Below are 21966 nucleotides of genomic sequence, written 5' to 3'. Positions count from 1 at the left end.
ATGGGAACGCACATCTCTCTGTGAGGTTTCCCCTAGTTACCATAGTCACAAAGTCAAAATGGGCTATTTGGTAACATTCATATAAACTAAAATAGACTTTGTGGCTGTGGTAACTAGTGACGAGCTGTAATCATTAGTACAAACTGTTGCAAATCGTTTCAAAAATGAGAGTTTCTATTGGACAAATTCAGGTAGGTCTCCCTGTTTCGTTCTATTTGCTTCAGTTTAAGAAACGTTTTGCAACAAAATTGACGTGATGAATATGCCCCTGCGATCGGTTTAGAAGGCGCCGGTGCAGACACACAAGGCAAAGGGAGGTTGGTTGAAAGTCAAGGGAAAAAAAGGTATAGAAAAAAGTTGTTTATATCCAGCTGTAGCACTGTAAGATAAACGGGAAAGTAACTATGTTTCTATAGTCGTGGAGTTTGAACAACCGAGTCACTAGCTAGCTAGCTTCAGCTTGTTTTCATTTGTTGACCAATCTGGCGAACTAGCGGCTAATTTATGCTTAGTAGCTATCCAGTTGGCCAGTCAAGTTGTTATTATGCTTTTTATTTGGTGTTACAATGACACAACATAGCTAAACTAGCACACTCTTTAGCTTATGTATTGAACTGAGCAAGACAGACCACTTTCCTATCCAAATTATTATTTGATGTAATGTTGCTACTTGCATGATTCTGACGGTGAATTGCTGCACTTTGGTACATTTTCACCCAATTTACTTGTGTAGAAAAAAAGCTAATGATTCTATTTGAAATACTTATTGGATTGACTGTACTGTATTGTCTGCATCAAAACTATCAAATAAAATGAGGTCCTGTGTATTTTCTCTTTTTCCCCTCACAGAGCTGCTGACTCTCCCGGTCCCACCACCACTCCCAGCTCCACCTTACAACACCCTAAATACTCCACTCCCTGCCCTCTTAACGATGGAGCAGCAACATATCCGCTGTGTGACCTGCCTGAGTCAGAGGTGCATGACCAGGCCAGAACCCGGTATCTCCTGTCACCTGCCCCCTAGTCTGTGGGGCCATTTTCCACTCCTTCAAAGGGCCCGAGCACCTCCTCCTCTGTCCCCTGGAGAGAATGCCCTGCCTGAACAGGGGTTTTGGCTGCCCTGACACTCTAGTGCAGACCCGGATGCCTGCGCACCATGGAGTGGAACAAGTGGGCTATCAACTGCTTGGATTACACATCATACGAGAGCTTGATCTGGGGGGTGGAGGAGACAGAGCAGCTGGACATGGCGCTGGCCCTGCAGGACCATTACACACTGATCAAGTCCCTCAAGGTGGTCCCAATGGCGCCCACGGTCGAGAGAAAGCCACCTGTTTTCGCCGTAGAGAGCGCGAGTGAGAGCAAGGACACTGCGTTGACAACGCATTCACCACCCTTGATGAAACAGTCATGACTACCATTGACGACACAGTCACCACTACCATTGACGACGCAGTCACCACCACCAATTGACGACACAGTCACCACCACCACCAATTGACGACACAGTTACCACCACCACCATTGACGACGCAGTCACCACCACCAATTGACGACACAGTCACCACCACCACCAATTGACGACACAGTCACCACCACCACCAATTGACGACACAGTCACCACCACCACCAATTGACGACACAGTTACCACCACCACCATTGACGACACAGTCACCACCACCACCATTGACGACGCAGTCACCACCACCACCATTGACGACACAGTCACCACCACCATTGACGACACAGTCACCACCACCACCATTGACGACACAGTCACCACCATCACCATTGACGACACAGTCACCACCATCACCATTGACGACACAGTCACCACCACCATTGACGACACAGTCACCACCACCACCATTGACGACACAGTCACCACCATCACCATTGACGACACAGTCACCACCATCACCATTGACGACACAGTCACCACCACCACCATTGACGACACAGTCACCACCACCACCATTGACGACACAGTCACCACCACCACCATTAACGACACAGTCACCACCACCACCATTGACGACACAGTCACCACCACCACCATTAACGACACAGTCACCACCATCACCATTAACGACACAGTCACCACCATCACCATTGACGACACAGTCACCACCACCACCATTAACGACACAGTCACCACCACCACCATTGACGACACAGTCACCACCACCACCATTGACGACACAGTCACCACCACCACCATTGACGACACAGTCACCACCACCACCATTGACGACACAGTCACCACCACCACCATTGACGACACAGTCACCACCACCACCATTAACGACACAGTCACCACCACCATTGACCACACAGTCACCACCACCATTGACGACACAGTCACCACCACAATTGACGACACAGTCACCACCACAATTGACGACACAGTCACCACCACCATTGACGACACAGTCACCACCAACATTGACGTCCCAGTCACCGCCACTGAGCTTAGCAAAGGATAAAATTGCTAACGGAATAAATGGTTTCAACGAGGACTGGTATAGCAAGCTGTGCTAGTATTTCATCCTTCCACAAGACATAGTCCGACACAAATCTAAGGTTTCTAAACAAGCCGGCTAGTCGTTCATTCTCTGTTCGGTTGCCAGAGATGCGAGCCAGTCATTCAGTCTTTTTGTTCTGTATCTATGGACGCGACCCAGTAGTTAGTTCTAAATGTCCCATTACCTTACTGGCTGTCAACGTTCTTATCCCTTGCTAGCTAGCCAACTACGGCTAATTTACAGTCATGTCGAAAAGTGTAGCCAGAATAACAACAATGTAGCTGCATTTGTTTAAGCTGTTTTCTAGTGACATTTATTTGGTTACATCCCAGAACAATTAGCTAATGAGGCATTATGCCAGGATTTCACCTGGCATAAAAAATGTGTTCTTGCGTTGTTCAGAGGAGCTAGCCAACAACACAGCTTACACAATAACTTGAAATTGAAGCTGGAAAGACTGTAAACTAGCTGCACTTCGTTTCGTTTTACCTGTTTCTTATTGATATGTCTTTGTATATATTCATAAATTATGCTGCTTCATGATTTTGACGGGCTGAGAAAAGCTGCCTGCCTGTCTGTTCCAAGCGGGCTGTCATGTGCCTTTTACTGAGGAGTTCATGACACGTTCATTACTATGCGACAGCTAGAGATCGAATTTGAACGTTAAAACAATGTTGCAAATGTAGGAGAGACAGACAGCAAGGTTTCTACAAATCTCTGCTGTTGAAAACTAAATGTTAGTTTAAAAGACGTGAGATAATGTCTAGATGCTTTTTATAGTGGAGATCAAGTTTATAAATTGCCTGCCTGGGCTGATGAGACAGTGGATTGCGCAGTCAGGTAGTAACTTGTGGAATTAGACCCCAGCTGGAATGCGGTTTTAACCAATCAGCATTCAGGATTAGACCCACCCGTTGTATATAACTATATTTACAACCTCGTCTGAGGATTTACATTCCCAGTCTAGGATTTTAAAGTGCCACTGCCACCATATAGGCCTTTCTTTTCTTATTGTTTGTACAATAGCACTGATGTTGATTCTCTTACCCTATACCCCTTTAAATGTTAACTAGACTGGAGTGAACTTTCCTGCCTTACTAATGCTTTCTTACCTGTTCTGTTCGGGCAGGTGTGGAGATTCAGCACTGCCTTTAGCCCCGTTAGTGAGTGGCGGTTCGGCGAAGTCTCCAGTATGTCTGACCTTCTGAGGAAGTCAACACAGTTGAGCACAAGATGGAGGGCGTTCCACTGCCGTCCATGTGCACAGCCAGAGACATATCCCTCCTCTCAGTCTTGAAACTCTAGGAGCAACACACAACCTTAGTGTAGCTAACAGAGGTTAGGTACTGGTGTCTAATTTGATTCAGGTTTTGATGTTACATTTATTTTTTTTATTGGAAAAGACTGTCCCATGTTATATTGAGGTTGAAGAGTAAGAGCCTTTAATGTAAAACCTTCTCGACACAGTTCCAGTGGCGGTAAAATTGGACCTGAATTTTGCACTCTTAAACCCATTTTCAATTTACTGAAATCATCCTCCATGAAATGAATCTGAAGGGCAAGTCTGCTCTCTGTGTGGGTTGGACCAGAAAGGGACCACAACACACAAACTAAAACAAAGCGAGAGAAGACACACAAGGTCCTAATGGACATTTCCCAACGATGCATGTGATTCTGTTGCCATTTAATACAAATAGTCTTTAATACCACCTTTCATGATTTTCCTTGTGCTCTTTGTATTCTGTTTTTTTTTTATGGTTGTTTTTCTATCATCACCATGAAGCTTCAGTGAATCAGACAAGCTGTTTGAGGTGATTTATTTTATAATTGACAGTGCATATGAAGATGCTCAATCAGGAGACAAATGTTAGTTCAGTCATTAACATGGCCAATGAGGCAAGATGACTGTTGCCAGCAGCATACCAACCTGCATCCCACTGCTGGCTTGCCTCTGTAGGTCAGCAGGATTGATCCTGGTTGTTCCCTGGATGGGAGACCAGATGCTTCTGGAATTGGTGTTGGAGAACCAGTAGGAGGCACTCTTTGCTCTGGTATAAAAAAAAATCCCCTGCGACATTGCCTTGTTGTTGGGTGCTGTCTTTTGAATGGGTGTCCTGACTGTGGTCATTAAACATCACATGACACTTATTGTCAGAGTAGGGGTGTTAACCCTGGTGTCCTGGCTAAATTCCAAGTCTGGCCCTCATACCATCATGGCCACCTAATCATCCAAATGGTTGCCTAGTCAGGCCTAGGGTAGATTATTATTATTTCAGATTTTTTTTGCGGTTATTGAAATGGCATATTCACTGCAGTTTACAGCCTAGACTAAAGTTTTTTATTCACTGGAAAAAAATGTTTTATTGAATTGTGTTGTTATAGGCTAGGTATGATAATTTTCTTGTCCCTAAAAAGCTTAATCAATTGGGGAGATTTTTGATCTTGAGCGCAGCCTAGGGATAACAGCCTGTAATTTCCTAATCTGATGGGAAAAAGAATATACAGTATATACAGTGCTTTCAGAAAGTATTCAAACCCCTTGACTTTTTCCACGTTTTGCTATATTACAGCCTTATTGTAAAATTGATTAAATAAATAAAAATCCTCAGCAATCTACACACCAATCTACACAGCAAAATACCCCATAATGACAAACATGTATTAAAAATAAAAAAATATAAATACCTTCTTTTTAATACCAAACCATAGATTTTTTTTAAATGTAACCTTTATTTAACTAGGCAAGTCAGTTAAGAACACATTTTTATTTTAAATGACAGCCTACAAAAAGGCAAAAGTGGGGATGGGGGCTGGGATTAAAAATAAAAATTAATTCAATAAAAATATAGGACAAAACACATGACAAGAGAGACAACACAACACTACCGACAACATAGCATGGAAGCAGAACATGACAACACAGCATGGTAGCAACACAAAATGACAACAACATGGTAGCCTCAAAACATGGCGGCAGCACAACATGGTAGCAGCACAACACAGGGTACAAACATTGTTGGGCACAGACAACAGCACAAAGAACAAGAAGGTAGAAACAACAATGCAGAGCAACCACAACTGTCAGTAAGAGTGTCCATGATAGAGTCTTTGAATGAAGAGATTGAGCTAAAACTGTCCAGTTTGAGTGTTTGTTGCAGCTCGTTCCAGTCGCTAGCTGCAGCGAACTGAAAAGACAAGCGACCCAGGGATGTGTGCACTTTAGGGACTACATAAGTGCATACATAAGTATGAATACATGAGTATTCAGGCCCTTTGCTATGAGACTCAAAATTGAGCTCAGGTGCATGCTGTTTCCATTGATCATCCTTGAGATGTTTCTACAACTTGATTGGAGTCCACCTGTGGTAAATTCAATTGATTGGACATAATTTGGAAAGAAACACACCTGTCTATATAAGTTGACAGCGCATTTCAGAACAAAAAACAATTCATGAGGTCGAAGAAATTGTCTGCAGAGCTCTGAGACAGGATTGTGTTGAGGCACAGATCTGGGGAAGGGTACAAAAAACATTTCTGCAGCATTGAAGGTCCCCAACAGCACAGTGGCCTCCATCATTCTTATATGAAAGACATTTGGAACCACCAAGACACTTCCTATGGCTGGCCACCCAGCAAAACTGAGCAATCGGGGGGGAAAGGCCTTGGTCAGGGAGGTGACCAAGAACCCGATGATCACTCTGACAGAGCTCCACAGAGTCTGTGGAGATGGGAGAACCTGTCAGAAGGACAATCATCTCTGCAGCATTCCAACAGTCTGGCTTTTACGTAAGAGTGGCCAGACGGAAGCCACTACTTGGAGACTACTTAGGATTGAGGGAAAGATGAAAGGAGCAAAGTACAGGGAGATCATTGATGAAAACCTGCTCCAGAGCGCTCAGGATCTCAGACTGGGCGAAGGTTCATCTTCCAACAGGACAACGACACTAAGCCCACAGCCAAGACAACGCAGGAGTGGCTTCGGAACAAGTCTCAATGTCCTTGAGTGGCTCAGCCAAAGCCCAGACTTGAACCCAACCGAACATCTCTGGAGAAACTTGAAAATAACTGTGCAGTAACACTCCCCATTCAACATATCCTACCCTGCCTTTCTAAGGTCTTCGAAAGCCAAGTTAACAAACAGATCACCGACCATTTCTAATCCCACCATACCTTCTCCACTATACAATCTGGTTTCCGAGCTCGATCAAGGTCCTAAACGATATCATAGCCGCCATCGATAAGATGCAATACTGTGCAGCTGCATTCAATGACCTGACCAAGGCTTTCGACTCTGTCAATCACCACATTCTTATCGGCAGACTCAACAGCCTTGGTTACTCTAATGACTGCCTCGCCTGGTTCACCAACTACTTCTCAGATAGAGTTCAGTGTGTCAAATCGGAGGGCCTGTTGTCCGGACCTCTGGCAGTCTCTATGGGGGTGCCACAGGGTTCAATTCTCAGGCTGACTCTTTTCTCTGTATACATCAATGATGTCGCTCTTGCTGCTGGTGATTCTCTGATCCACCTCTACGCAGATGACACCATTCTGTATACTTCTGGCCCTTCTTTGAACACGGTGTGAACTAACCTCCAGACTAGCTTCAATGCCATACAATCTCCTTCCGTGGCCTCCAACTGCTCTTAAATGCAAGTAAAACTAAACGCATGCTCTTCAACCGATCGCTGCCCACACCTGCCCGCCCATCCAGCATCACTACTCTGGATCGTTCTGACTTAGAATATGTGGACAACTACAAATACCTAGGTGTCTGGTTAGACTGTAAACTCTCCTTCCAGACTCACATTAAGCATCTCCAATCCAAAATTAAATCTAGTATCAGCTTCCTATTTCGCAACAAAGCAGCCTTCACTCATGCTGCCAAACACACCCTCGTAAAACTGATTATTCTAATGATCCTTGACTTTGACGATGTCATTTACAAAATAGCCTCCAACACTCTACTCAGCAAATTGGATGCAGTCTATCACAGTGCCATCCGTTTTGTCACCAAAGCCCCATATACTACCCACCACTGCAACCTGTATGCTCTCGTTGGCTGGCCCTCGTTTCATACTCGTCGCCAAACCCACTGGCTCCAGGTCATCTACAAATCTTTACTAGGTAAAGCCCCACCTTATCTCAGCTCACTGGTCACCATGGCAGCACCAACCCGTAGCACACACTCCAGCAGGTATATTTCACTGGTCAACCCCAAAGCCAAATCTTCCTTTTTCCTTCCAGTTCTCTGCTGCCAATGACTGGAACGAACTGCAAAAATCACTGACGCTAGAGACTCATATCTCCCTCACTAACTTTAAGCACCAACTGTCAGAGCACCTCACAGATCACTGCACCTGTACATAGCCCATCCAACTACCTCATCCCCATACTGTTACTTATTTTATTTATTTTGCTCCTTTGCACCCAGGTATCTCTACTTGCACACTCATCTTCTGCACATCTATCACTCCAGTTTTTAATTGCTATATTGTAATTATTTTGCCACTATTTATTGCCTTACCTTCCTTATCCTACCTTATTTGCATACACTGTATATATACTTTTTCTATTGTGTTATTGACTGTATGTTTATTTATTCCATGTGTAACTCTATGTGTTTGTTTGTGTCACACTGCTTTGCTTTATCTTGGCCAGGTCGCAGTTGTAAATGAGAACTTGTTCTCAACTAGCCTACCTGGTTAAATAAAGGTGAAAGAAATAAAAAATAAATATATCAAACCTCACAGAACTTGAGAGGATGTGCAGAGAAGAATGGGAGAAACTCCCCAAATACAGGTGTGCCAAGCTTGTAGTGTCATACCCAAGAAGACTTGAGACTGTTGATGGGGATCACATCAAATCAAATTTTATTTGTCACATACACATGGTTAGCAGATGTTAATGCGAGTGTAGCGAAATGCTTGTGCTTCTAGTTCCGACAATGCAGTAATAACCAACAAGTAATCTAGCTAACAATTCCAAAACTACTACCTTATAGACACAAGTGTAAGGGGATAAAGAATATGTACACAAAGATATATGAATGAGTGATGGTACAGAGCGGCATAGGCAAGATACAGTAGATGGTATTGAGTGCAGTATATACATATGAGATGAGTATGTAAACAAAGTGGCATAGTTAAAGTGGCTAGTGATACATGTATTACATAACGATGCAGTAGATGATATAGAGTACAGTATATACATACACATATGAGATGAATAATGTAGGGTATGTAAACATTATATTAGGTAGCATTGTTTAAAGTGGCTAGTGATATATTTTACATCATTTCCCATCAATTCCCATTATTAAAGTGGCTGGAGTTGAGTCAGTGTGTTGGCAGCTGCCACTCAATGTTAGTGGTGGCTGTTTAACAATCTGATGGCCTTGAGATAGAAGCTGTTTTTCAGTCTCTCGGTCCCGACTTTGATGCACCTGTACTGACCTCGCCTTCTGGATGATAGCGGGGTGAACAGGCAGTGGCTCGGGTGGTTGTCCTTGATGATCTTTATGGCCTTCCTGTGACATCGGGTGGTGTAGGTAGTTTGCCCCCTCTGGAGAGCCTTACGGTTGTGGGCGGAGCAGTTGCCGTACCAGGCGGTGATACAGCCCAACAGGATGCTCTCGATTGTGCATCTGTAGAAGTTTGTGAGTGCTTTTGGTGACAAGCCGAATTTCTTCAGCCTCCTGAGGTTGAAGAGGCGCTGCTGCGCCTTCTTCACGATACTGTCTGTGTGGGTGGACCAATTCAGTTTGTCTGTGATGTGTACGCCGAGGAACTTAAAACTTACTACCCTCTCCACTACTGTTCCATCGATGTGGATAGGGGGGTGTTCCCTCTGCTGTTTCCTGAAGTCCACAATCATCTCCTTAGTTTTGTTGATGTTGAGTGTGAGGTTATTTTCCTGACACCACACTCCGAGGGCCCTCACCTCCTCCCTGTAGGCCGTCTCGTCGTTGTTGGTAATCAAGCCTACCACTCTTGTGTCGTCCGCGAACTTGATGATTGAGTTGGAGGCGTGCGTGGCCACGCAGTCGTGGGTGAACAGGGAGTACAGGAGAGGGCTCAAAACGCACCCTTGTGGGGCCCCAGTGTTGAGGATCAGCGGGGTGGAAATGTTGTTGCCTACCCTCACCACCTGGGGGCGGCCCGTCAGGAAGTCCAGTACCCAGTTGCACAGGGCGGTGTCGAGACCCAGGATCTCGAGCTTGATGACAAGCTTGGAGGGCACTATGGTGTTAAATGCCGAGCTGTAGTCGATGTACAGCATTCTCACATAGGTATTCCTCTTGTCCAGATGGGTTAGGTCAGTGTGCAGTGTGGTTGAGATTGCATCGTCTGTGGACCTATTTGGGCGGTAAGCAAATTGGAGTTTGTCTAGGGTGTCAGGTAGGGTGGAGGTGATATGGTCCTTGACTAGTCTCTCAAAGCACTTCATGATGACGGAAGTGAGTCGTTTAGCTCAGTTACCTTTGCTTTCTTGGGAACAGGAACAATGGTGGCCCTCTTGAAGCATGTGGGAACAACAAACTGGGATAGGGATTGATTGAATATGTCCGTAAACACGTAAACAAGTTCTTCCCCACCGATCTCGACAAACCGTTTTTGTATGGACCTCGCTTTGTACATAGGGGCATTGTCATTCTGAGACAGGAAAGGGCCTTCCCAAAACTGCCACAAAGTTTGTAAGCACAGAATCGTCTAGAAGGTCATTGTATGCTGTAGCATTAACATTTCCCTTCACTGGAACTAAGGAGCCTAGCCCCAACCATGAAAAACAGTCCCAGACCAGTATTCCTTCTCCACCATACTTTACAGTTGGCACTATGCATTGGGGCAGGTTGCATTCTCCTGGCATCTGCCAAACCCAGATTTGTCCATCGGAGAACACCAGAGAATGCATTTCCACTGCTACAGAGTCAAATGGTGGAGAGCTTTACACCACTCCAGCTGATGCTTGGCATTGCGCATGGTGATTTTAGGATTGTGTGTGGCTGATAGGCCGTGGAAACCCATTTCATGAAGCTCTCGACGAACAGTTCTTGTGCTGACGTTGCTTCCAGAGGCAGTTTGGAACTTGGTAGTGAGTGTAGCAACCGAGGACAGACAATTTTTTCAAGATACGCACTTCAGCACTCAGTGGTCCCGTCTGTGAGCTTGTGTGGCCTACCACTTTGCGGCTGTGCTGAGTCGTTGTTGCTCCTAGACATTTCCTCTTCACAATAATAGCACTTACTGGGGCAGCTCTAGCAAAGCAGGAATTTTACAAACTGACTTTTTGGAGAGGTGGCATCCTATGACGGTGCCACATTGAAACTCAGAGCTTTTCAGTAAGGCCATTCTACTGCCAATGTTTCCTATGGAGATTTAATGGCTGTGTGCTCAGTTTTATATACCTGTCAGCAACGGGTGTGGCTGACATAGCCGAATCCACTAATTTGAAGGGGTGTCCACTTACTTTTGTAAATGAAGTGTATGTTGGTGATGTAAATTCAGAAGAGCGTGGGGCCTAGGTTTGAGCTTTGGGGTACTCCCTTGGTGGCAGGCAGTGGCTGAGACAGCAGATGTTCTGACTTTACACATTGCCCTCTGGCCATGGTTAATCCCTACCACATTCATGTGAACTCCTCCTTTTCTTTCCCTGTATTCCTTTCCTTTTTTCACCACTCCCTTTCACCATTTCCTAGCTTCCTTTCCCCCTTCCCTAACTTATTTTCATTTTCCTCTTTACTGGCTGTGGTTAATTCATTACATATACAATGCATTTGGAAAGTATTCAGACCCCTTCAGTTTTTGCACATTTTGTTACATTACAGCTTTTTTTCACAATGAATTTTTTCCCTCATCAATCTACACACACTACACCATAATGACCAAGCGAAAACAGGTTTTTAGAAATAGTTGAAAATGTAGGGCACCTGTACATAACCATCTGATCATTTATCACTCCAGTGTTAATCTGCATAATTGTAATTATTCGCCTACCTTCTCATGCCTTTTGCACACAATGTATATAGACTCCCCTTTTTTCTACTGTGTTATTGACTTGTTAATTGTTTACTCCATGTGTAACTCTGTGTTGTCTGTTCACACTGCTATGCCTTATCTTGGCCAGGTCGCAGTTGCAAATGAGAACTTGTTCTCAACTAGCCTACCTGGTTAAATAAAGGTGAAATAAAAAGAAAAAGAAAAAGAAAATATTAAAAAGAAAAAACAGAAATACCTTATTTACATTAGTATTCAGACCCTTTGCTTTGAGACTTGAAATTGAGCTCAGGTGCATCCTGTTTCCATTGATTATCCTTGAGATGTTTCTACATCTTGACGGGACTCTTTCGTACTGGTCCCGGTGGGAATCAAACCCACAACCATAACACATGCTCTACCAACTGAGTCACATCAACACAAACACTTGATGTCTCAAATACTCAAATACTGTATTGTGCATTGTTTTTTCTTCATGGTGATAGAAAGTCTGCAGGTACAAACCTTGATGACCAGCCTATGTACAATACAGTAATGTACAAAAAGTGGTTGTTTCCCATGTTATTTGATCAATACAAATATTTAATTTGATGTGGCTGTTTTGTGTCTTCGCCCATAACTTTGCAACCTTGGTATAAATGTTCGTTCTGGATTCCATTAGAATGACAATCGCAGAGAAAGGGCAACAACTCTTACAATTCCAGCTATTGAATCCTACAAGATACTATTCTTAATTATACAACTACCTTTTTGCCAAACCATAGATGCAGATTTATTTAATTTAACTAGGCAAGTCAGTTCAGAACAAATTCTTATTTACAATGACAGCCTACCCCAACCAAACCCTCCCCTAAACCAGACAACGCTGGGCCAATTGTGCACCGCCCTATGGGACTCACAATCACAGCCGGTTGTGATACAGCCCAGGATTAAACCTAGGTCTGTAGTGACTCCTCTAACACTGTGATGCAGTGCCTTAGACCGCTGCGCCACTCAGGATGCCTATGCTACAGCATTCTACTGTCTGCTAAAATGAGTAAAAAGACCCAGAATTTTTTTAAACTGAGATTTAACTGAGATTTTTCAGGGGTTGCTGCAGCACCATCAACACCCCTACTTCCCCAGGCTTTGTTCCAATGTGTAGCCTTCTGTACACAATGACATGGTTTTGAAGCCTTCATCACAGAGAATGAGCTATGAAAGCTTGAAAATGTAACAGCACTGCGACCTCTAGCCTAATAGGCTATAACTTTTAGATCATTTGGTGAGATGTCACCAATGGATATTAGTGAGATGTTAAGTGACATTATCACTCCGGCGTGTCCAGACATAGAGGTGTTTGTGTTGGGGTCCCATCTGGAGATGGGTCACTAATGAAACCGACAAAGGTGGGTAAATCCATGCGTGAGCCCTGCCTCTGGATCGACAACGTGCACCTGGCAGAGCTGTGACAAGAGAGCCTGTAGTTGAAGTTCATCAAATCAGTGGGGGACAATTTAATTTCTAAAGATATGCAGTGGTTCTTCCTTTAAAAGTTTTGTCGTACTGCAGCACACCTTGCGGGATGCTATGGAACATTATTTAAGTGTCAGCCATTGTTGCCATTAATGCTAGTTAGTGCTAGTTTAACAACCAGAGGGCATCTTTGAGAAGCATTTTACTTTAAAAAATATTGGCTGTACTAGTGAATTTAAAACCTTTTCTTGTAAAAACATTGATTTTAAGAAATGTAGCTGAATTAATTTGATTAATATTATGGTGTTTCTATTCCAAGAAAAACAAAAAACGCAACCCTCAGGGTTCCCGTTAGGAAAATAAGGTGCTGTACAACGTGACCAGTAGGCCCTAATTGTAGTCTAACCAATACCCAAATGGAGATTCCGTGAAAATAAAAATCGCATTGAGTTATCAAGACTAGTCCGCATGCTTGTCTCAGAGCGGTTCGAAACTGTGCTGTAATAAATGGCTTCAAATCCTATTGCTTCTGTCTTCAATATGCTTTAAATGCCACAAATAATTGAACACACACAATTCTTAAAACTCTGAAAAGGGTAATAGGAGTCTCTCTCTCTCTCTCTCTCTCTCTCTCTCTCTCTCTCTCTCTCTCTCTCTCATAATCTAATACCCCTTTGGATTTAAGTATAACTTTTGTATGACTGACACCTTTAGTGAGAGGTCTAATGCTTTAATATTTAATAATTTCTGCCCTCCAATTTCATATTCATTATATAAATATGCCCATTTGCAGATAATACGCAACATGTCGACTAAAGCGATATATCTCTTAAATATATGGTTTGGTGAAAGATTGGACTAATATTCAACACAACTAATTATGATAATATAAGTTAGGGTAAATGCTCAACTATACCGAACAAAAACCTAAACACAACATGCAGCAATTAAAACGATTTTACTGAGTAAATCAGTCAATTGAAATACATTAATTATTTCCTAATCTATTGATTTCACATGACTGGGCAGGGGCGTGGCCATGAGTGGGTATTGGAAGGCATAGGTCCACCCACTGGGGAGCCAGGCCCAGCCAATCAAAATGAGTTTTTCCCCACAAAAGGGTTTTATTAGAGACAGAAATACTCTTCAATTTCATCAGGCAGCAACACTGCCACTAAAACAACGTTGGAAGTGGCTTACGGTTGAGAAATTAACATTAAATTCTCTGGCAACAGCTCTGGTGGACATTCCTGCAGTAAGCATGCCAATTGCTTGCTCCCTCAAAATTGAGACATCTGTGGCATTGTGTTGTGTGACAAAACTGCACATTTAAGAGTGGCCTTTTATTGTCCCCAGCACAAGGTGCACCTCTGTAATGAGCATGCTGTTTAATTAGCTTTTTGATATTCCACACCTGTCACGTGGATGCATTATCTTGGCAAAGGAGAAATTCTCACTAACAGGGATGTAACAAATGTGTGCCCAACATTTGAGGGAAATAAGCTTTTTGTGCATATGGAACATTTCTGGGATTGTTTATTTCTGCTCATAAAACTTGGGACCAACACTTTACATGTTGCATCTATTTTTTTGTTTAGTATATCTCCACGTTTGTTTCCATGGCATAGATAGGCCTACAGCCTTTTATGTATTCTGCCTGTTGCTCTTTCAACTGTAATAAGCAGTTCAGTCACTTGATGGCGGCAAAGACATGTCTTTGAATTGCACAGGTTCGAGGCTCTGGCTCTTTGTTTCCGACAGAAAGGGTGGTGCGCAGTGATTAATGATGCATAAATTACCACCTTGAGAAATACCAGGACAGAAGGCCTTACAATGTCACACCAAATGACCACATCTCGTCCATCATTCCCTGCAATCTTACTCATCTGCTGTATATGATATGTTTTCTTTGGGTATTATGAAGTTTGTTTGGAAGATAGATTAGAATATGAGATGGATGAGAGGGATAGAGTTCAGAAAGCGAGTGGTGAAGCAGGGAATCTATCCAGGCGGCAGCACTACCACTATTACTAGATCAGCCCCAGAATTATTAGCATTGGAAATACGCATGGGATGATTTTCCATGTAGCCTAGCTCACAGTACTCTAGGCCTATTTGGAAATACTTGGATCAACAGTGAATCGGAATAATAACTTTATGAATAACTGTCTTTATTTGGTGTTGTATGCCTACTTGAAGGCCAATTACCTACCACCACATCACCTTTAATCCAAAGATGTTATGTCAACGCCCAGAGCAACCTGGTGGATGGGGTGTCATGCCACCCTGTTGGACACTTGATCGAGGTGACATGTCGCATGGACGAGATGAAGCACATAACTGACTTGTGTTTTGTTTTCACAAGTAGTCCTCTTTAAAATAACCGATCTCAGTCCTCTTTAAAGTGAACTCTGGGGTAAAAAAAAAGGCAGTGCTCTTTGTTTTCACACTGCCTTTGCCTTTGAATGAATCCTCTTTGCATTCACATTATTACGTTTAGAAAGGAATCACAATCTTTTTCCAACATTCACTCAATGCACTCTGGGCTTTGATGGACATCAGAATGTGTTAATGAACAGCTAGATATACCGTACCTACTTACATTTTGGAAGCTAAGATTGCATTTAGTTAAAAGATGAGACATAATAATTGTGATCAGAAGATACTATCAACATGTAAATATTATTGGTAACAGAATAAATAACAGAAAAATAACTGCAGATTAAATAATGCTGTAGTCCAAAATTGTATACCCAATGTAGGCTATTGCCCCTTTAAGAGCTAGAATAGATTTTGTACCCTATGCAGTGATTCTCAACAGGTTGGTGTCTTATCACACTATTCAAATCCTACAATCAAAAAAACAGCTATCTTAGCCTATAGATCACATATTGAAAAACCAATAAACTGAACTAAAAACACACATTTTGGAATTTCTGTGCGTCCATGACAATCAATAGGCCTAACCAAAAACAGCACGTTTTTTCTGTGAACCTGCACATTATGATTTTATCTCTATTGTGAAACCAATGTGAGAGGGTTTATTGCAGTAGTCTAGTGCAGTGGATCCCAAACTGTGGGGAGCGAGTGGTCTGCAGCCAGGAGTGCGAGGGCCCTATTTGGTAAAATACTAAGTCCATATTATGGCAAGAACAGCTCAAATAAGCAAAGTGAAACAACAGTCCATCATTATTTTAAGACGCGAAGGTCGGTCAATCCAGAAAATTTCAACAACTTTCTTCAAGTGCAGTCGCAAAAACCATCAAGCGCCACAAGAAGGGAAGACGCACAGTTACCTCTGGTTCAGAGGATACATTCATTAGAGTTACCAGCCTCAGAAATTGCAGTCCAACCAAATGCTTCAGAGTTCAAGTAAAAGACACATCTCAACATCAACTGTTCAGAGGAGACTGCGTGAATCAGGCCTTCATGGTCGAATTGCTGCAAAGAAACCACTACTAAAAGACACCAGTGGAGCAGGTTGAGAGCTTCAAGTTCCTTGGTGTCCACATCACCAACAAACTAACATGGTCCAAGCACACCAAGACAGTCGTGTAGAGGGCACAACAAAACCTATTCTCCCTCAGGAGACTGAAAAGATTTGATCCTCAAAAGGTTCTACAGCTGCACCATCGAGAGCATGGTTGCATCACTGCCTGTTATGGCAACTCCTCAGCCTCCGACTTCAAGGTACTACAGAGGGTAGTGCGAACGGCCCAGTATATCACTGGTGTCATGTATTGTCATGTTGTGTCTTTCTGTCCTTTCCTTTCACCCTGTCTCCCTCTGCTGGTCGTATTAGGTTACCTTTTCTCCCCCGCTTTCCCCCAGCTGTTCCTTGTCTCCTCCTAACTACCCATTCACCCCGTTTCCCACCTGTTCCCTTTTTCCCTCTGATTAGGTCCCTATATCTCTCTCTGTTTCTGCTCCTGTCTTTGTCGGATTCTTGTTTGTTGTGTTTCATGCCTGAACCAGACTATCGTCATGTTTGCTGTAACCTTGTCCTGTCCTGTCGGAATCTGCCGGTCTATCTGAGCCTACCTATGTTTGGTTATTAAAGAAGCTCTGTTTAAGTTAGTTCGCTTTTGGGTCCTCATTCACTCACCGTAACAGAAGAATCCGACCAAGAATGGACCCAGCGACTTCGGATCCTCTCCACTCAGCCGTCGAGATCCAGGGAGCGATGCTAGGCAGACACGAGCAGGAATTGTCTGCTGCTCGACATGCCGTTGAGACCCTGGCCACCCAAGTCTCCAACCTCACAGAACAGGTTCACCATCTCCGCCTCGATCCACCGGCCACTTCCAGGGCTTTCGAATCTCCGGAGCCCAGAATCAATAACCCGCCGTGTTACTCTGGGGAGCCCACTGAATGCCGCTCGTTCCTCACCCAGTGTGATATTGTGTTTTCTCTCCAGCCCAACACTTACGCCAGTAGCACTGCTCGTGTCGCCTACGTCATATCTCTCCTTACTGGACGGGCTCGTGAGTGGGGCACGGCAATCTGGGAGGCAAGGGCTGAGTGTACTAACCAGTATCAGGACTTTAAGGAGGAGATGATACGGGTTTTTGATCGATCTGTTTTTGGGGAGGAGGCTTCCAGGGCCCTGTCTTCCCTATGTCAAGGCAATCAATCCATAACAGACTACTCTATTGAGTTTCGCACTCTTGCTGCCTCCAGTGGCTGGAACGAGCCGGCTTTGCTCGCTCGTCTTCTGGAGGGTCTCCGCGCAGAGGTAAAGGATGAGATTCTCTCCCGGGAGGTTCCTTCCAGCGTGGATTCCTTGATTGAACTCGCTATTCGCATTGAGCGACGGGTTGATCTTCGTCACCGAGCTCGTGGAAAGGAGCTCGCGTTCTCCGTTGCCCCCCTCTCCGCATCACTACCATCTTCCTCTGCCGGCTCGGGAGCTGAGCCTATGCAGCTGGGAGGTATCCGCATCTCGACTAAGGAGAGGGAACGGAGAATCACCAACCGCCTCTGTCTCTATTGCGGTTCTGCTGGTCATTTTGTCACTTCATGTCCAGTAAAAGCCAGAGCTCATCAGTAAGCGGAGGGCTACTGGTGAGCGCTACTACTCCTGTCTCTCCTTCAAGATCCTGCACTACCTTGTCGGTCCATCTACGCTGGACCGGTTCGTCAGCTTCCTGCAGTGCCTTAATAGACTCTGGGGCGGAGGGCTGTTTTATGGACGAGACCTGGGCTCGGGAACATGACATTCCTCTCAGACAGTTAAGGGAGTCCACGGCCTTGTTCGCCCTGGATGGTAGTCCTCTCCCCAGGATTCAGCGTGAGACGCTTTAACCCTCACTGTTTCTGGTAATCATAGCGAAACCATTTCTTTTTTGATTTTTCGTTCACCTTTTACACCTGTTGTTTTGGGCCATCCCTGGCTAGTTTGTCATAATCCTTCCATTAATTGGTCTAGTAATTCTATCCTCTCCTGGAACGTCTCTTGTCATGTGAAATGTTTAATGTCTGCTATCCCTCCTGTTTCCTCTGTCTCTTCTTCACAGGAGGAGCCTGGTGATTTGACAGGGGTGCCGGAGGAATATCACGATCTGCGCACGGTGTTCAGTCGGTCCAGGGCCACCTCTCTTCCTCCACACCGGTCGTATGATTGTAGTATTGATCTCCTTCCGGGAACCACTCCCCCCCGGGGTAGACTATACTCTCTGTCGGCTCCCGAACGTAAGGCTCTCGAGGATTATTTGTCTGTAGCTCTTGACGCCGGTACCATAGTCCCCTCCTCCTCTCCCGCCGGAGCGGGGTTTTTTTTTGTCAAGAAGAAGGACGGGTCTCTGCGCCCCTGCATAGATTATCGAGGGCTGAATGACATAACAGTTAAGAATCGTTATCCGCTTCCTCTTATGTCTTCAGCCTTCGAGATCCTGCAGGGAGCCAGGTTTTTCACTAAGTTGGACCTTCGTAACGCTTACCATCTCGTGCGCATCAGGGAGGGGGACGAGTGGAAGACGGCGTTTAACACTCCGTTAGGGCACTTTGAATACCGGGTTCTTCCTTTCGGCCTCGCTAACGCTCCAGCTGTCTTTCAGGCATTAGTCAATGATGTCCTGAGAGACATGCTGAACATCTTTGTTTTCGTTTACCTTGACGATATCCTGATTTTTTCACCGTCACTCCAGATTCATCTTCAGCACGTTCGACGTGTCCTCCAGCGCCTTTTAGAGAATTGTCTTTTTGTGAAGGCTGAGAAGTGCACTTTTCATGCCTCCTCCGTCACATTTCTTGGTTCTGTTATTTCCGCTGAAGGCATTAAGATGGATCCCGCTAAGGTCCAAGCTGTCATTGATTGGCCCGCCCCTAAGTCACGCGTCGAGCTGCAGCGCTTTCTCGGCTTCGCGAACTTCTATCGTCGTTTCATCCGTAATTTCGGTCAGGTGGCAGCTCCTCTCACAGCCCTTACTTCTGTCAAGACGTGCTTTAAGTGGTCCGTTTCCGCCCAGGGAGCTTTTGATCTCCTCAAGAATCGTTTTACATCCGCTCCTATCCTTGTTACACCTGACGTCTCTAGACAGTTCGTTGTCGAGGTTGACGCGTCAGAGGTGGGCGTGGGAGCCATTCTTTCTCAGCGCTCCCTCTCTGACGACAAGGTCCACCCATGCGCGTATTTTTCTCATCGCCTGTCCCCGTCGGAACGTAACTATGATGTGGGAAACCGCGAACTGCTCGCCATCCGGTTAGCCCTAGGCGAATGGCGACAGTGGTTGGAGGGGGCGACCGTTCCTTTTGTCGTTTGGACTGACCATAGGAACCTTGAGTACATCCGTTCTGCCAAACGACTTAATGCGCGTCAGGCGCGTTGGGCGCTGTTTTTCGCTCGTTTCGAGTTTGTGATTTCTTATCGTCCGGGCTCTAAGAACACCAAGCCTGATGCTTTATCTCGTCTCTTCAGTTCTTCAGTAGCCTCCACTGACCCCGAGGGGATTCTCCCTGAGGGGCGTGTTGTCGGGTTGACTGTCTGGGGAATTGAGAGGCAGGTAAAGCAAGCGCTCACTCACACTCCGTCGCCGCGCGCTTGTCCTAGGAACCTTCTTTTCGTTCCCGTTCCTACTCGTCTGGCCGTTCTTCAGTGGGCTCACTCTGCCAAGTTAGCCGGCCACCCTGGCGTTCGGGGTACGCTTGCTTCCATTCGCCAGCGTTTTTGGTGGCCCACCCGGGAGCAGGACACGCGTCGTTTCGTGGCTGCTTGTTCGGTCTGCGCGCAGACTAAGTCCGGTAACTCCCCTCCTGCCGGCCGTCTCAGGCCGCTTCCCATTCCCTCTCGACCGTGGTCTCACATCGCCTTAGATTTTGTCACCGGACTGCCTTCGTCAGCGGGGAAGACTGTTATTCTTACGGTTGTCGATAGGTTCTCTAAGGCGGCTCATTTCATTCCCCTTGCTAAGCTTCCTTCTGCTAAAGAGACGGCACAAATCATCATCGAGAATGTTTTCAGAATTCATGGCCTTCCGTCAGACGTCGTTTCGGACAGAGGTCCGCAATTCACGTCTCAATTTTGGAGGGAGTTTTGCCGTTTGATTGGGGCTTCCGTCAGTCTCTCTTCCGGCTTTCACCCCCAGTCTAACGGTCAAGCAGAACGGGCCAATCAGACTATTGGTCGCATCTTACGCAGTCTTTCTTTTCGCAACCCTGCGTCTTGGTCAGAACAGCTCCCCTGGGCAGAATACGCCCACAACTCGCTTCCTTCGTCTGCGACCGGGCTATCTCCTTTTCAGAGTAGCCTCGGGTACCAGCCTCCGCTGTTCTCATCTCAGTTCGCCGAGTCCAGCGTCCCCTCCGCTCAGGCTTTTGTCCAACGTTGCGAGCGCACCTGGAAGAGGGTCAGGTCTGCACTTTGCCGTTATAGGACGCAGACTGTGAGGGCTGCTAATAAGCGTAGAACTAAGAGTCCTAGATATTGTCGCGGTCAGAGAGTTTGGCTCTCCACTCAGAACCTTCCCCTTAAGACGGCTTCTCGCAAGTTGACCCCGCGGTTCATTGGTCCGTTCCGTATTTCTCGGGTCATTAATCCTGTCGCAGTTCGACTTCTTCTTCCGCGATACCTTCGTCGCGTCCACCCGGTCTTCCATGTCTCCTGTATTAAGCCCGTTCTTCGCGCCCCCGCTCGTCTTACCCCCCCCCCCCCCCATCCTTGTCGAGGGCGCACCCATCTACAGGGTCCGCAGGATTTTGGACATGCGTCCTCGGGGCCGTGGTCACCAGTACCTCGTTGATTGGGAGGGGTACGGTCCTGAGGAGAGGAGTTGGGTTCCCTCTCGGGACGTGCTGGACCGTGCGCTGATCGAGGATTTCCTCCGTTGCCGCCAGGTTTCCTCCTCGAGTGCGCCAGGAGGCGCTCGGTGAGTGGGGGGGTACTGTCATGTATTGTCATGTTGTGTCTTTCTGTCCTTTCCTTTCACCCTGTCTCCCTCTGCTGGTCGTATTAGGTTACCTTTTCTCCCCCGCTTTCCCCCAGCTGTTCCTTGTCTCCTCCTAACTACCCATTCACCCCGTTTCCCACCTGTTCCCTTTTTCCCTCTGATTAGGTCCCTATATCTCTCTCTGTTTCTGCTCCTGTCTTTGTCGGATTCTTGTTTGTTGTGTTTCATGCCTGAACCAGACTATCGTCATGTTTGCTGTAACCTTGTCCTGTCCTGTCGGAATCTGCCGGTCTATCTGAGCCTACCTATGTTTGGTTATTAAAGAAGCTCTGTTTAAGTTAGTTCGCTTTTGGGTCCTCATTCACTCACCGTAACAACTGGGGCCAAGCTTCCTGCCATCCAGGACCTCTATACCAGGTGGTGTCAGAGGAAGGCCCTGAAAATGGTCAAAGTCTCCAGCCACTCTAGTCCTAGACTGTTCTCTCTGCTACCTCATGGCAATTCTAAACAGCTTCTACCCCCAAGCCATAAGACTCCTGAACATCTAATCAAATGGCTACCCAGACTAATTGCGTTGCACCCCCCCCCCCTTTTCCACCGCTGCTATT

General features: G+C 45.6%; 1 long non-coding RNA gene across 1 annotated transcript; it reads left to right on the top strand.

The window, feature by feature from the left end:
- The first annotated feature begins 214 nt into the window (after positions 1 to 214).
- Positions 215 to 4235, top strand: LOC118965515 (uncharacterized). Its single transcript, XR_016497786.1, has 3 exons — positions 215 to 344; positions 850 to 1355; positions 3656 to 4235. It is a non-coding gene; the product is annotated as an uncharacterized LOC118965515 (long non-coding RNA).
- The last annotated feature ends 17731 nt before the right edge of the window (positions 4236 to 21966 follow it).

This window comes from Oncorhynchus mykiss, chromosome 8 (genome assembly GCF_057628025.1).
Source record: "Oncorhynchus mykiss isolate SJ-2025 chromosome 8, ASM5762802v1, whole genome shotgun sequence".
Lineage (NCBI taxonomy): Eukaryota > Metazoa > Chordata > Actinopteri > Salmoniformes > Salmonidae > Oncorhynchus > Oncorhynchus mykiss.
The sequence above is the reverse complement of the archived record's forward strand: the minus strand, read 5'-3'. Positions and strand labels throughout refer to the sequence as shown.